A 16,748-nucleotide genomic window follows, 5' to 3' on the forward strand; every position below is an offset into this window, starting at 1 on the left:
CAAGAATGTTGGAGTGGGTTACCATTTCCTTCTCCAGGGGATTTTTTCAACCCAGGGATCAAACACTGGTCTCCTGTATTGCAGACAGATTCTTTACTGACTGAACCGATATACCAGCTCAGTATTCAAGACCTGAGCCCATAAGTGTCACAGAGAATCTTGGTGGGAAATGGGAATTTCTCTTTTAATTCAGTAGTTTAAATTATTATCATTCATTTAGATCACTTCAAAACAATTTTTTTTTTCTAAACATATATTGCATAATATCATGGGGCTATCTCCAGACAGAGGGCCAACGACTTTGTTTCTAGTTACAGTGAGAGTAAATAACGACTGGGCTGAACCCAGTACTCCAAAGAAGGAACAAACAACCCCAGGTTAAGGAAATTGCAGTTATACTTGACATTGAGGTTACACTTACACATTAGGAAAAGAGCAAGGAGAGGTGAGTAAAAGCTTAACTGAAAAATGAAGATACAAATAAAACTGCTTATTATATTCATGGGGTGAGGGGCAGAAATGGCTCTGGGTGGGGACTAACTGGACTTGCTCTAATAGGCAGAATTTGTTTAAATGTGTCAGAAGGGCTTGTGTAAGCATTTAATAGCAATAGAAAGAAGCTGACAAGATTAAGTTGTATTTGGTTTATAGCAAATTAGATTTGTAGGAAAGACAATTTACTTCTTTCAGGAGATAAGGAAAAAGTATATTCTATACAGCAACAAAATATTGTTACCTATAGCTAACACTGTGGAGTCTCTGCCCTAAAATGTACAAAATAAGTGAAGATAATGTTTTAGAGGTCCAACAACATGTCATGTAGCAGCTGTTTGCATTAATGAAATTCTAAACAGAAAAAAAAATCACATCCTGATGATCTGACTTTATGTGTAGCTTTTAGTTGTTTGAATACAGAAAGACAAAATGTCTAGTATCTTCACATAGAAGGCCTGACTGAATTAGGCCACTGGGAATGGAAATGGAAGCAAAGGAAAAGAATGGAAAGAGGAAGCTGCCAGCAGAGCAGCTACTTGCAGTGGGATTACATTATCATCATCATCAAGCCATCAGTACCATTAACCATGGACTGAAAAAAGTCAGTGGTTCAGGGAATTTCTAGTCCCTTCCTTAGGTATGGATAATATCTAATAATTTGAATAGTTGATTTATGTTGTCATCTCTTAACTCAGTTTTGTTTTGTTTTGCAAATGAGTTCAAAGCATATTACGAAGGAAAGCATTAACAAGTGCTTGAGCAAATTGAGTAATAAATGTCTCAGGCACAGTGCTTCTTTGGAGAGTGGGTCAATTCACCATTTTTGTGGGATTCATCAGTGGTTCAACATTAAAATGAAATAAACTTCCACATTTTTCTTCAACAGTAACTGCTGTCAGTTATGGTCGAATGGACTAGATTTGAGATTGTATTCCACACAACCTGAAAGCACATTATGATTGATGATACCAAGGAACTTTAGTTTATAGTTGCCTCATATTTACCTAGTAAGAAGAGATTATTCTTAAACTGACTTGTTTTGAAACATTTTGTGATTTTAGCAAAAATCAAAAAGTCAATTAAAGGCAGACAAATTCAGATAAGAAATCTCAAATTTCTTCTAATATAGTTCTAGATATGTGAAGAATTGTGACTTCTTGAGGTAAAATTAGATTAACTATTACTAGCCCATTAGCTTTATTCTGTCTAAACTTATATTATGCAAGTGTCTTGCAGCTCTGATCAACCTTGCTTTATGGTAGAATGTATGTAAATGCAGCAAATACCTTGCCTGTCTCTTTAGCCTGTAACTGACGTGGGGCTTCTTTCGTGGCTTTCTATGTGTCCTCTTTCTCTGACAGTAAAACCACAGCACTCGTGCCAGCCATGAACTTATCCTGTCTTCTCTCTTCTAAAAGTCTAATGCATTCTTTCCCTAATCTGATCAATAAATTGTTTTTTCTTTGATCCTGATCACATTTCTTCCCAGTTCTCTAACAAATGTAATTTGGACACATTCTATTTTTTTTATATATATTTATTTGTTAGAGTAGTTTGTAATCAATAAATTCAGAGCAAAATTAAGTAGAAAGTACAGAGAATTCCCATCTACTCTGTCCCTACACATTCATAGATGCCCCATCATCAACATCCCACCAGAGGGGGCATCTGTTACACCTTTTGAGCCTGCTCTGACACATCATTGTCACCAGAAGTCCACAAATTATGTTACATTTTACTCTCAGTATACTTTCTGTGAATTAACAACATGTGCCTAGTGTTAAGGTGTGACATGGTGTATTTTCATTGCCTTGTAATCTGATTCATCCCTCTCCTTGCTCCCTCAGTCCCTGGCAAGTGAAAGTGAAAGTGAAGTCGCTCAGTCGTGTCCGACTCTTTGCGACCCATGGATTGTAGCCCACCAAGCTCCTCCGTCCATGGGATTCTCCAGACAAGAATACAGTAGTGGATTGCCATTTCCTTCTCCAGGGGATCTTCCCGACCCAGGAATTGAACCCAGGTCTCCCACATTGCAGGCAGATACTTTTAACTTCTGCACCACCAGGGAAGCCCTGGCAACCACTAATGATTTTACTGTTTCCACATTTTTTTGCCTTCTCCAGTCTATCATGTAGTTGGAATCATACAGTATTTCTCATTTTCAGATCTTCCTTGTTAACTTAATAATATGCATTTAAGGTTCTGATAGTTTACAGGAAATGGTGTCAGATTCATGATCTCCAAAGAAGAGAATTTAGCTTTGGGTCCAGAGACAAGGCTTCAGGCATATGAAGCCTTCATGTGGCAGAAGTTTTATTACAGTGAAAAAGAGACAGGGAAAGTTTCTGACATAAACATCAGAAGGGGGCAGACAGTGCCCCATCCCTAGTCTTAGCAAAGGAGCTATTTACTTTTCCAACTGCTTATTAACAATAAATCAAAATAATGTCTTAAGGTTGTAAAGGTCTTACCAGACCCACTCCCATAATATATATTTTCAGATAACAAGATTACTTAGGAGATACTTGAGGAGAAATTTCCTAGAGCAGGAAACATTGTTGTTATATAATCATTGATACAGAATTTAAGCCAAAACATACCCTTGAAGAAGGTAAATTGTTTTGTTGTGTAATCATTAGTTCTGATGTTAAAGAAAAAAAAAAAAAAAGTGGCTAAGACATAGAATATGGAAAGAAAAAACATTTGTTCTTTTCTCCTTTTGGAGGGCCCTGGATGCCTTTTTCCTCTTCAGGATCCCCAGACTCCTTATCAGCCTACTTAAAGAATTGACACTCTCTGTTCCTACATGTATTTTCATGGCTTGGAAGCTCATTTATTTTTAGCACTATACAATATTTCATTGTCTGGACGGACCACAGTTTATTTATCCATTCACCTGCTGAAGAACATCTTGGTTGCTTCAAAATTTTGACATTTATGAATCAAGATGCCATAAACATCCATGTGTAGGTTTTTGTGTGGATCTAACTTCAACTCCTTTGGGTAAATACCAAAGAGTATAATTGTTGAATTGCACGGTTTTATAGAAAGCTGCCGAATTGTCTTTCTAAGTTGCTGTACTATTTTGCCTTCCCTGCAGCAATGGAATGAGAGATCCTGTTATTCCACATCTTTGTCAGTATTTAATGTGTTCTGGATTTGGCCATTATAATAGCTGCACGGAGGTATCTCATTGTCATATTTTCATTTCTCTGATGACATATGATGTGGAACATCTTTTCATGTGTTAATTTGGTATCTGTATATCTTCTTTGGTGAGGTCTGTTAAGCTCTGTGCCCCATCCTTTAATTGAGTTGTTTGAGTCCTTATAGATGAATCTTTTTTTTTTTTTTTTTTTTGTATATTTTGGATAACAGTCTTTTATCAGATGTGTCTTTCATAAATATCTTCTCTAAGCCTGTGGCTCTTTTTTGCATTATCTTGACATTCTCTTTTGCAGAGCAGGTTTTAGATTTTAATGAAGTTCAGCTTATCAAATATTTCTTCAACAACTGTGTCTTTGGTGTTATAGCTATAGGAATCACCATATTTAATAGCATCTAGGTTTTCTCCCATATTATCTTTAAGTGATTTCAATTTTACATTTAGATCTGTGGTTCAATTTGAGTTAATTTTTGTAAAGAGTGTAAAATCTTATTTAGTGTAAAATTTATCTAAGTTTACCATTACATTGCTCTAGCTCCTTTGTCAAAGATCAGTGGAATATATTTACAACAATATATTTCTGGGCTCCTTAATTTATTCCATTGATCCGTTTGTCTCTTCTTTCATCAATACCATACTGTCTTGATTACTGTAAGGCTTGAAGTTAGGAAGCATCAGTCCTCTGACTTTTTTCTTCTCCTTTAGTATGACATTAGTACTATATTAGCTACTCTGGTCTTTTGCCTCTTTGTAAAAACTTTAGAATCAATTTGTCAGTCTTCAAAAAGTAATTTTCTGGGAGTTGAATTGGGAGTACACTGAATTTATAGACAAACTTGGGGAAAATTGACATTTTAAGAATACATTTTAAGATTACTGAATCCATGAACATAGGATACCCCTCCATTTAGTAAGTTCTTTGATTTGTTTCATCATTTTAGAGTTATGATTTCTTTTCTTCTGTTTACTTTGAATTTAATTTGTTCTTCTATTTTTACTTTCCTAAGATAAAGCTTAAGTGATTGATTTTAGATCCTTCTTGTTAGGTAGGTAGAACAGGGAAAAGAAGTCCAATATGGTGGTGGCTACAAGACAAGGAATGGAAAAGCCCGTGAAAATGAAACAAAAGAAGGACGGAGGACCGGAGTGAGGACCTCAGGTAAAACAAACAACACTCCTGGCTGGCCCAGTTTACATAGGACAGGCCCAGGGAGAGATGAACATATAAATAGAGGAGCCAAAGCTAGCTCTCTCTCCTGCACACTGGGGCTCTCTTCCCCTTGTGTCTTTAGATCGACATGCCCTCATGCCTCAAAGATGGATTTTCCTGCTATCTTCTAAATAAAATAGAGCTGTAACACTGAGCTGTTACACTGATTTGTCTAAGAGCTATAACATGGTCCATTCGAGGCCTGAGGGCTATAACACGGTCTATCCAAGACCTGGGAGCTGTGATATCCTGAGGGGGCTTTAACGTCCGTCACTCCAAATCTTTGTTGTGACGAGACAAAGAACCGAGGAACATACACTCGCGTGACATCTATGGTGCTGTGACTCGGGTTTAACCTGGCTGAAAGAACCTCTGCGTGGAAGAGGCCAAGCACAGCAGGAGCCCAGCTCAGCAAAGCTCCCACGGTAGAGGTGGAACGCGAAGAAAATCCAGCACAGGGGAAGGCCCATCGTGCTGGAAACTGGGACAGTGGAAAGCCCACGCGGCCCAGTCTCAGATCCCAGAAGACCTCCAGTTAAGGTAAGAGGTCCTCGCTCCTCTGGCTGGAGGGACATGCCTAACGAAATCTTAATTCCTTTACAATCTCTCGTTTCTTGTTTCCTCGAACTTCCCACAAACAGGCGGGTGGCAGGGGCACGATTGAGGGACTCTGGAGAGGCTACTCCTAAACATGTCCCAAAGGTGCTATCTGCTGACCCCCAGTAGCTGTTACACAAGCCGGTGGGGGTTCTTCTGTCTTTTCTCTTCTCTGTGCTAAGGATCAGACCAATGAAATTGTGAGCACCGGTCAGATATTTAGCAAATTTTCCAGTGGGCTGTGAAGGGGATTCCTTGGCATGTTTTTCCCACTGCTTTTTTCTCCTGTCCTTTAGCTCTCTCCCAGGACTCAAGCCCGGCCAAAACTAATGAGGTCTCATTACAAAAATTCATTGAGAGTCAAAGCGATAGATAAGAGGTAGACTTGTTAAGATTCAGAGAAAAGTGCTGCACTCTACAGGGTACTGGCCATTGAATGCAGCCTGGCTAGGTTTTGCGAGTGGGGTGAATTAATATGCTAATGAGTGGGAGGATCATCCCAACCATTGGGGAACCACCCACTCCTCCATCTTTTTCACAGTGCCTTGGAGCTGTCCTGCCACATCTGGGTGTGTCTGTTGGCTTATAGATTGGAGATTAAGGTTTATTTGAATTTGACTTGTCATCTTAGACCTAATTGATTTTAATTGGTTTACATTATACCCTTGTGCTGTCATTCTTTCAAAGGTTGTGCTCTGCCCTCTTCCCTCCTGTTTCATGCTCTTTTCCTGAGCCCCATCCAGACCCACAAGTTTGCCTCTACAATCTTCTGTAAAGACAACCAGAAAATAGCTGGCCTTCGGAGGGAAATACTCTATAATATCCAACCCCCTAATCTTACCCAGTACTGGTCACACTGGAGATCTTGGGGATGCCCAACTCCAGTCCAGGGGTCCCAGGAGGTCATCACGCCTCGACCTGCTTAGGGATCTGGTCCTCGAAAGTTTGTCATGCTTCAACCTACTCAGGGATCTGCCAGTCCCAGGGGTCCCAGGAGGTCGTCACGCCTCGACCTGCCCAGGGACTCAATTCTCGGGAGGCTATCATGCCTCGACCTGCCTGGGGATTCTGTCTCTAAGAGGCTGTCACGCCTCAGCCTGCCTGGCGATCTGCACCCTGACCCAGGGACATCTGGCTCTCAGGTTGCAACAGTTCTAGGTAGGATGAGCTTACATCATATCTATTCCCGTCCACGGTGGGCAAACTACCAATGAGTTACAAACCACTTAATTCTACCCAGCACTGGTCACGCTGGAGACATTGGGGACGCCCAAACTCCAGTCCAGGGGTCCCAGGAGGTCATTACGCCTTGACCTGCCTAGGGATCTGGTCCTTGAAAGGTTGTCACACCTCAACCTGCTCGGGGATCCGCCAGTCCCCAGGATCCCAGGAGGTCATCACGCCTCGACCTGCCCAGGGACCCAATTCTTGGGAGGCCGTCACGCCTTGACCTGCTCGGGGATTCGATATCTAGGAGGCTGTCACACCTCAGGCTGCCTGGGGATCTGCACCCTGACTCAGGGAAGCCTGGCTCTCAGGTTGCAACAGTTCTGGGTAGGATAAGCTTCAAAAAGACTCACCCCTAAGGAAGTCCACTCATGAAAATCGAAAGAGATCTTTTTCTTTTCTTCCTGTCATGACTGTCTTTCAGATGAGAAATAACCAATCCACTTCCCAGCAGACACCCTTGAGATGCATCCTTGATAACTGGAAGCTGTTCGACCCCCTAGCTCTAAGGAGAAGTCGCTTGAAATTCTTTTGTGCCACTGCATGGCCACAGTATCCACTGGGGGACGAGGAACACTGGCCTGAGGATGGGACTTTAAATTACAATACCATCCTGCAATTAGAATTATTCTGTAAAAAACAAGGGAAATGGACAGAGATCCCCTGTGTCCAAATTTTCTTCTGACTAAGAGATATGAAGGAACTCTCTCTTAAGTATGGGGTTGTTGTACGCCCTAAAAATGAGGCCACTGGGCAAATGGTGTTAGACACAGGCAACCAAGAAAAGGAATCCCCTCATGAAGGCTCACCTTCCACAGCTCCCTAGTTGCCTGGTGCTCTTTCCTTATATCCAAATGTGCCTCCATATCCAGGAGCACCCCCTCCACAAAAGCCAGCTCGGGTATGTCCCTTAGTTGAAACTGGAGGAGAATTCGGACCAACCCAGATCCGCAAGCCCTTCTCCCTCTTAGAACTAAGACAGATCAAACAAGACCTGGGAAGCTATACAGATGACCCAGGCAAATATATAGATACATTCCAACATATTACCTTGGCCTTTGACTCGATGTGGAAAGACATCGTCAAACTTTATCTGACCCTGAACATACTAGGGTCTTAAAGGAGACCTGGAGGTATGGAACGGGGCTTCACATGTCCAGTGATAGATACCCAGTAGGGGAAACTGCAGTCCCCTCCTCCGATCCTAATTGGAATTATAATGACCCTGAGCACATCTGGGAAAGAAATCATTTTCCAATCTGTGTGAAGGTAGGACTGAAAGCAGCCCACCAAAAAGTAATTAGCTATGCCCAGGCCTTAGCAATAACTCAGGAGCCCAATGAGAACCACATTGCCTTTCTGGAAATGCTAAAAGAGGCACTCCAAAAGTTTACCAATCTAGACTTAGACTCTAACGAGGGACAGGTGATTTTAAAGGACAAATTCCTGTCCCAATGTGCATCAGATATCAGAATTAAGTTACAACAGCTACAACAGCAGGACCCTGCTGCCTCTTTAGATGAGATGGTCCAGACAGCCACCAATACCTTTTATAACAGAGAACAGGAGAAGGAGGCCAAGGCCCAGAAGAGGGAGAGGAATAAAGAGACAAGGCATGCACAAATGCTGGCTGCCCTCCAGAGAAGCCCTATGGCAAACCCCGAGTCCTTGAAGGACAAGGCACGAGACAAATGCCCGATCTGTAGACAGGTGGGGCATTGGACCAAAGAGTGTCCAAATTGTGACGTCTCCTAAAATGGCTTGCCACAAATGCCATCAACTGGGACATTGGGTGACATTCTTCCCTAGGGACCCAAGAGCTTCAGGGTCAAGTGCCAAGCCTACCCTCATGATGATTCAAGAGGACTGAAGCGGCCCACTCCAGCCAGCCCGCCTGTCACAGATAACCATCATGGGGCTGGAGCCAAGGGTGTAACTGGATGTGGCAGGTAGGTCCAAGAATTTCTTGGTTGACACAGGGGCTACCTACTCTGTCTTGATCTCCTACTCCAGAGCCTTCTCCTCCCAAACCTGTACCATTTTGGGTGCTACAGGAAAGGCAACTACTAAAAGATTCACCCAAACACTTCTTTGTTACTGGGATGGACAAATATTTTCCCACCAGTTTCTGGTGGTCCCTGAGTGTCCTACTCCCTTATTGGGGAGAGATATACTCACTAAACTGGGAACCACCCTTGTGATGGGAAGTTTTTCAGCCCCTAGAACCCTGCAGCTCCTGGTTACTACTGAAGAACCCATTACACCTTCAATAGAGAGGGGCCAAAAATTATGGGAAGACAAAATTAACTCCCAGGTGTGGGACCAGGGGATTCTTGGATGAGCCCACCAAGCTGAACCGGTTATCATTGTCCTCCGAGATCGAACTCGATTTTCTAACCGGAAAAAATATCCTCTTAAAAGAGAGGCTTGAGAGGGACTACAGCCTTTAATAAATAAATTCCTTGCTTGTGGGCTATTGGTCCTCACCAGTTCACCATGTAACACCCCAATCCTCTCAGTAAAGAAAATAGACGGAACCTGGAGAATGGTTCAAGATCTCCAGATCATAAGTGAAGCTGTAGTCCCCCTCCATCACACAGTACCCAATCCCTATGTAATCTTGGGAGAAATCCCACCCAGTGCCGAGTGGTTTACAGTATTGGATGTCAAAGATGCATTTTTTTTTTTTTTTTGCATAGCATTGGCTAAAGAATCCCAATATCTTTTTGCTTTTGAGTGGGAGGCCCCAGGAGAAAAACACCAACAGATGACTTGGACAGTATTACCTCAGGGGTTCAGAGAAAGCCCCCACCTGTTTGGACAGACCCTTAGCTGGGTCTCCTGGATCTGGACCTGGGACCTAATGGGAAAATATTACAATATGTAGATGACCAACTAATCTGCTCTCCAGATGAGAAAAGCACCCAACAACATGCAATTCAGGTTCTAAACTTCTTGACAGAAAGGGGATATAAAGTCTCCCGTGCTAAGGCTCAGATGGTTGAGACAAAGGTCACTTACCTGGGAGTTCAGATTACACACTGGTCCAGGAGGCTGTCCTCTGATCGGGTACAAGGAATTCTCCAGTTGCCCTCCACTATGACTCAAAAACAATTGCGAGCTTTCCTGGGGTTAACTGGATATTGTAGAATCTGGATACCCAGCTATGGTCTATTGCCCAGGCCTTATATGAAAGCTTAAAGGGACGAGATGATTCAATCCCACTGATGTGGGGAACTCTTCAAAAGAAGGCAGAGGCTACACTAAAACAGGCCTTAACTCAGGCGCCTGCTTTGAGGTTGCCAGACCCAGAAAAATCATTCCAACTTTATGTCCGTGAAAGAGAGGGAATAGCCTTGGGAGTGTTAACTCAAAGGTTGGGATCTGAGCCCCAGCCTGTAGCTTACTTATCCAAAAAGCTCGATCCAACTACCCAAGGCTGGCCCCCCTGCCTTCAAAATCTTGCAGCTATTGCAATCATGATAGAAGATGCTTTAAAACTCTCCTTTGGGGGCAAACTAACTATTTTTACCAGCCATCAAGTAAAACAACTCCTAAATGGGAGAGGCCATTTATGGATGTCTGATCAAAGAATCCTCAGATATCAACTATGCTGATGGAAAATCCAGGCCTCACTATATCCCCTTGTGAGTTTCCTGAGAGTCCCTTGGACTGCAAGGAGATCCAACCAGTCCATTCTGAAGGAGATCAACCCTGGGATTTCTTTGGAAGGAATGATGCTAAAGCTGAAACTCCAGTACTTTGGAAACCTCATGCGAAGAGTTGACTCATTGGAAAAGACTCTGATGCTGGGAGGGATTGGGGGCAGGAGAAGAAAGGGATGACAGAGGATGAGATGGCTGGATGGCATCACTGATTTGATGGATGTGAATCTGAGTGAACTCCGGGAGTTGGTGATAGACAGGGAGGCCTGGCGTGCTGCAATTCATGGGGTCACAAAGAGTTGGACATGACTGAGCGGCTGAACTGAACTGAACTGTCTTTATTCCTGATAGCTTTCCTTGTTCTGAAGACTGCTCATTTCAAGTCCACTTTCAAGTAATGATGCCAAAACCTCAGCTTCTATGTACTGGTGCCCAATCAAATCTCAGAAACACAGTTTTGGGAGAAGTAGAAACTAATAGCTTTAATGTTTTGCCAGTCAAAGAGTGATGCAATGAGCTTTTGCCCTTGAAATCTATGGGTCATAACTTGAGAGGATTTGATGAAAGGTTTTATAATATTGGTTCAAATGTGGGAGTCTATGACAAGATTAGGGTGTGAGGAGGACTTGTACTTCTTTAATCTAATCTCAGGTGAACTTCTCCATGAAATTCTCTGATCCCTTTAATCTTACCTCTGGTTATTTCTTGTTTCCTTCTCCCTTAATTAGCAACTGTTTGAATCTGCCCTTTGCAACTCAGGGAAAGTCATAGAGGCTGGAGTCTTGCCTGAGAGAAAAGGGACATATAAAGCCTGAACACCCAGGATCCCCAAAAGGCTCTGCTCATTTTCAGGACCACTATACTCTTTCACAGATAATGGTGCATGCCTGAGTTCTTCCTTTTTTTACACAGATCTAAGTTTCATGTCTTTATAGTTTTCCTTTTCTCTGAAAAATTCACTTTATCATTTCCTGAAAGGTAAGTTTACTAGTAACAAATTTGTTCAGTTTTTGTTTGTCTGAGGAAGTCTTTATTTTTCCTGTACTTTTCAAGCATAATTTTGGAAAGGACAGATTCTAGTTTTTTGTTTTTTGTTTTTTTTTCGCTCAACACTTTAAATATTTCACTCCACTCTCTTCTTGCTTGCATGTCTTTCATGGAAAAGTCAAATATAGTTCTTATTTTTGCTGTTCTATAAATAAGATCCCCACCTTCTTGCTTCTTTCAGAAGATTTTATTGTTTTATTGTTTTCATAGTTTGAAAACATGGTTGGTTTGATATATGTCTTTTTTGTCATTTATTCCTGCTCTGGGTTCTCTGAGTTTTATGGATCTGGAGTTTGATGTCTGATATTAATTTGGAGAAATTTTCAGTAATTAATGTTTTAAGTATTTCTTCTGTTGCTTTATCTCTTTCTTCTTGTGGAATTCATATTTACATATGTTGATATATTACAATTACAGGCTATTATGCAATATTTCTCTTTGCATCTTGAATCAAGGCCAATTGGAAGTGGTCAAACAGTAGATGGCAAGAGTGAACATCGATATTTTAAAAATCAGTGAACTAAAATGGGCTGGAATGGGTGAATTTAACTCAGATGACCTATCTATTACTGTGGGAAAAAATCACTTAGAATAAATAGAGCAGCCATCATAGTCAACAACAGAGTCTAAAATGCAGTACTTGGATACAACCTCAAAAATGACAGAATGATCTCTGTTTGTTTCCAAGGCAAACCCTTAAATATCACACTAATCCAAGTCTCTGCCCCTATCAGCAATGCTGAGGAAACTGAAGTTGAAAGGTTCCACGAAGACTTACAAGACCTTCTTGAAGGAACACCAAAAAACATGTCCATTTCATTATAGGAGACGGGAATGCAAAAGTAAGAAGACAACAGATATCTGAATAACAGGAAAATTTGGCCTTGGAATACAAAATGAAGCAGGTCAAAGGCTAACAGACTTTTGCCAAGAGAATGCACTGGTCATAGCAAACACCTTCTTCCAAAAACAGAAGACTCTACACATTCAGTTCAGTTCAGTTCAGTCGCTCAGTCGTGTCCGACTCTTTGCGACCCCATGAATTGCAGCACGCCAGGCCTCCCTGTCCATCACCAACTCCCGGAGTTCACTCAGACTCATGTCCATCAAATCAGTGATGCCATCCAGCCATCTCATCCTCTGTCATCCCCTTCTTCTCCTGCCCCCAATCCCTCCCAGCATCAGAGTCTTTTCCAATGAGTCAACTCTTTGCATGAGGTTTCCAAAGTACTGGAGTTTCAGCTTTAGCATCATTCCTTCCAAAGAATTCCCAGGGTTGATCTCCATCAGAATGGACTGGTTGGATCTCCTTGCAGTCCAAGAGACTCTCCAGAGTCTTCTCCAACACCACAGTTCAAAACCATCAATTCTTCGGCACTCAGCCTTCTTCACAGTCCAACTCTCACATCCATACATGACCACAGGAAAAACCATAGCCTTGACTAGACGGACCTTAGTCAGCAAAATAATGTCTCTGCTTTTGAATATGCTATCTAGGTTGGTCATAACTTTTCTTCCAAGGAGTAAGTGTCTTTTAATTCCATGGCTGCAGTCATCATCTGCAGTGATTTTGGAGCTCCCAAAAATAAAGTCTGACACTGTTTCCACTGTTTCCCCATCTATTTCCCATGAAGTGGTGGGACCGGATGCCATGATCTTCGTTTTCTGAATGTTGAGCTTTAAGTCAACTTTTTCACTCTCCTCTTTCACTTTCATCAAGAGGCTTTTTAGTTCCTCTTCACTTTCTGCCATAACGGTGGTGTCATCTGTTTATCCTTAGTGTGATTTAATTATTCCCAACATAAAGGAGCTTTTAAACTTAAATTGCAATAGTCTGGTTTTAACCATATAGATGCATTCAATAATTGTGGGAATTTTCCTTGTACTAGAAGAGAAGTTATAGTTTTTAATTGAGACTTAGCTCATCATTCTGATTGACTTTGACTGACCTTATGGCAGAAAGTGAAGAGGAACTAAATAGCCTTTTGATAAAAGTGAAAGTGGAGAGTGAAAAAGTTGGCTTAAAGCTCAACATTCAGAAAATGAAGATCATGGCATCCAGTCCCATCACTTCATGGGAAATAGATGGGGAAACAGTGGAAACAGTGTTAGACTATTTTGGGGGGCTCCAAAATCACTGCAGATGCTGATTGCAGCCATGAAATTAAAAGACGCATACTCCTTGGAAGAAAAGTTATGACCAACCTAGATAGCATATTCAAAAGCAGAGACATTATTTTGCTGACTAAGGTCCGTCTAGTCAAGGCTACGGTTTTTCCTGTAGTCATGTATGGATGTGAGAGATGGACTGTGAAGAAAGCTGAGCACCGAAGAATTGATGGTTTTGAACTGTGGTGTTGGAGAAGCCTCTTGAGAGTCCCTTGGACTGCAAGGAGATGCAACCAATCCATTTTGAAGGAGATCAGCCCTGGGATTTCTTTGGAAAGAATGATGCTAAAGCTGAAACTCCAGTACTTTGGCCACCTCATGCAAAGTGTTGACTCACTGGAAAAGACTCTGATGCTCGGAGGGATTGGGGGCAGGAGAAGAAGGGAACGACAGAGGATGAGATGGCTAGATGGCACCATTGACTCGATGGAGGTGAGTCTGAATGAACTCTGGGAGTTGGTGATGGACAGGGAGGCCTGGCGTGCTGCAATTCATGGGGTCGCAAAGCGTCGGACATGACTGAGTGACTGAACCGAACTGAACTGACACTAAGGAAAATTTGAATCGATGACCAGGGTCAGAGTAGGATTATTAATTGGTAAAGTGAAAGGATCCCATTTAGTAATATCATGAGTAGACAGAACAGAACTGAACTCTCTTCTAAAATAAAGTTCATAAAGGGCCATCCAATTAGAGCCTTGGAAAGGAAAAAATCCACCAAGGTAATTTAAAAATTAAAAATCCACTAAGATGAGTATTTACCATAGGTAACTGGCCAAAAACTCAAAAATTGGGTTGAGTTTTAAAACTAGCATAAGATTGTGTCCATTGTAGAAACATTTTATTTATATGCAAAGGACCAGGAAGTCAAGAAAATATTATAAATGATCATGCCAGTCAGGTCGAACATCTTGATTAAGCTATCTACTTCTGATATCTTCTTCTCATTTTGATTTGTGAAGTTTCCTCTGATAAAATAGTACTTCCATCTGGGTCAGAGACAGTCTCTTAAATTAGGTCCATTTCCATTCTTGGTTGCAGGTCGTGAGGTATATGATCTTCATCCAAAATGATTACTGAGATAAGCTTCAGAATTAAACTTAGAGTATCCTTTAAAATTAAATTAAAATTTACACTAATATAGCACAACATCAAAGAATTTTCTAAGAAATGAGTCTTTGGAAAACACAGATTCACACCAGTAATGTTTCAGATAGAAACCACAAAAATGATAAGCATATTTACCAGTTTATTTAGTCCTTTTGTTAATCTTTGTGAAGCAAAGGAATCAGGCTTTCTGTTAGAATCTTTTAATTTCTTATCCAGTTCAGAATTATGGTCTGAAAGTTAGAAACTTGTATTTATCCAAAAGTCCTTTCAAAAATCTTCTTGAAGAGGAAGCATTTTTGCAAGAGCATCAGAATAAAACAATAACTGTCTACAATGACAAAAGACTTAAGAAAGCATGTTTAAAATCTGATTACAATGCAACTGACATAGGAACTTGGTTACTGCTGTGGCAATGCTTTAAGAGAATAATTAGAGTTCTGCCTAATAATATTTTACCAGGACATATCAGAATTTTAGGAACTCCATGTAATTTCTAGAATATCTATATTCATAACATTTACCATACTATATAGCTTGAGGAGATTTATTACTCATTTGACAATGTTTTCCATATAATTCAACATATCAAATAAACCTAATTAGTTTAATATCTCTCTTTGGGATGTTTCAGGAGCCCTTTGAAGCACTGCAAAGTGTTCAGTTCAGTTCAGTTGCTCAGTTGTGTCCGACTCTTTGCGACCCCATGAATCGCAGCACACCAGGCCTCCCTGTCCATCACCAACTCCACTTTCATCAAGAGGATTTTGAGTTCCTCTTCACTTTCTGCCATAAGGGTGGTGTCATCTGCATATCTAAGGTTATTGATATTTCTCCCAGCAATCTTGATTCCAGCTTGTGCTTCTTCCAGCCCATCCTTTCTCATGATGTACTCTGCATAGAAGTTAAATAAGCAGGGTGACAATATACAGCCTTGACGGACTCCTTTTCCTATTTGGACCCAGTCTGTTGTTCCATGTCCAGTTCTAACTGCTGCTTTCTGACCTGCAGATAGGTTTCTCAAGAGGCAGGTGTTAGAGAAATTAAATAGTCTTGTTTAGATTTCAGAGACAAAGCAGAACAAACCTCTGACCTTGTTTCTAACCTGGACCCTGCTCTGACTGTGAGTGACTGGGAATGACTGCCTGTTATGAGTGCAAGACTTGCAGCATTTTAAATAAGATGGGGGAAGGATTTTGAGATTGCTGAGCCCCTGTAGGGGGGCCTGGCCAGCCAAGCTCTAGGCTAAACAACATTCCAAGTTTCACAAGAAAAAATAAACAGCATTAACATGAAAACAGAGCTACAGTTTGGTCATAGATTGATGACACTATCAGTTTGTGGCCTGGGGTTTACAAACAGTAATCCCAAACTCTGAAGTCTCACTCCTCATCCATGAAAAGGACATGCTCCTTGGGACCTTTTCCTAACTGGGACTGCAGATGTGCTGCGACACAGGACTTCCGAGGACTGTTTAAGTCTGGATGTCGGTCAAAATCCAATTTGGTGATGTATCCTCTGCTCTATTTCTCTTTTCTTTTAATATTAGCATATTGAAAGCAAGCTAAATAATTCTCTAATAAATGTTTGTATTATTTATTTGCGTAGGATGAGTGACTTATTTTGTTATTAAATCCTTTGAACCTGAGATGAAAGTGAAAACTTTTGGCAAAATACAAGTTAACTAGAGGTCAAAAGAATTTCAATAGAATTTGTTTTAAATTAGGAAGTTTTTTCAATAAATACCAAAACAATTTGAGACACTCAGTCAGATACTATCACAGGTCACTATGAAACAATATTTATTCACTTAGTTACAGTAACAATAAGAGATTTCAAAGACAGAGGACAGATAATTTAAGAAGTGAAGAAACTTTAAAGTCTATTATCGAAGACAGTTCAACATCTGAAGAAACACTGTCCTCTTAGAAAAGCCAAATTCAAGTTTTGCACCAGTTTACTTTTAAATTAATTTACTCAATTAAGTTTATTTTAAACTTGGTCAATCCTGACTATGCCCAAAACTCTTTTCATAGGGTCCACTTTTCACACATATTTAAAAAAA

Source organism: Budorcas taxicolor, chromosome 11 (genome assembly GCF_023091745.1).
Source record: "Budorcas taxicolor isolate Tak-1 chromosome 11, Takin1.1, whole genome shotgun sequence".
Taxonomy (NCBI): Eukaryota; Metazoa; Chordata; class Mammalia; order Artiodactyla; family Bovidae; genus Budorcas; species Budorcas taxicolor.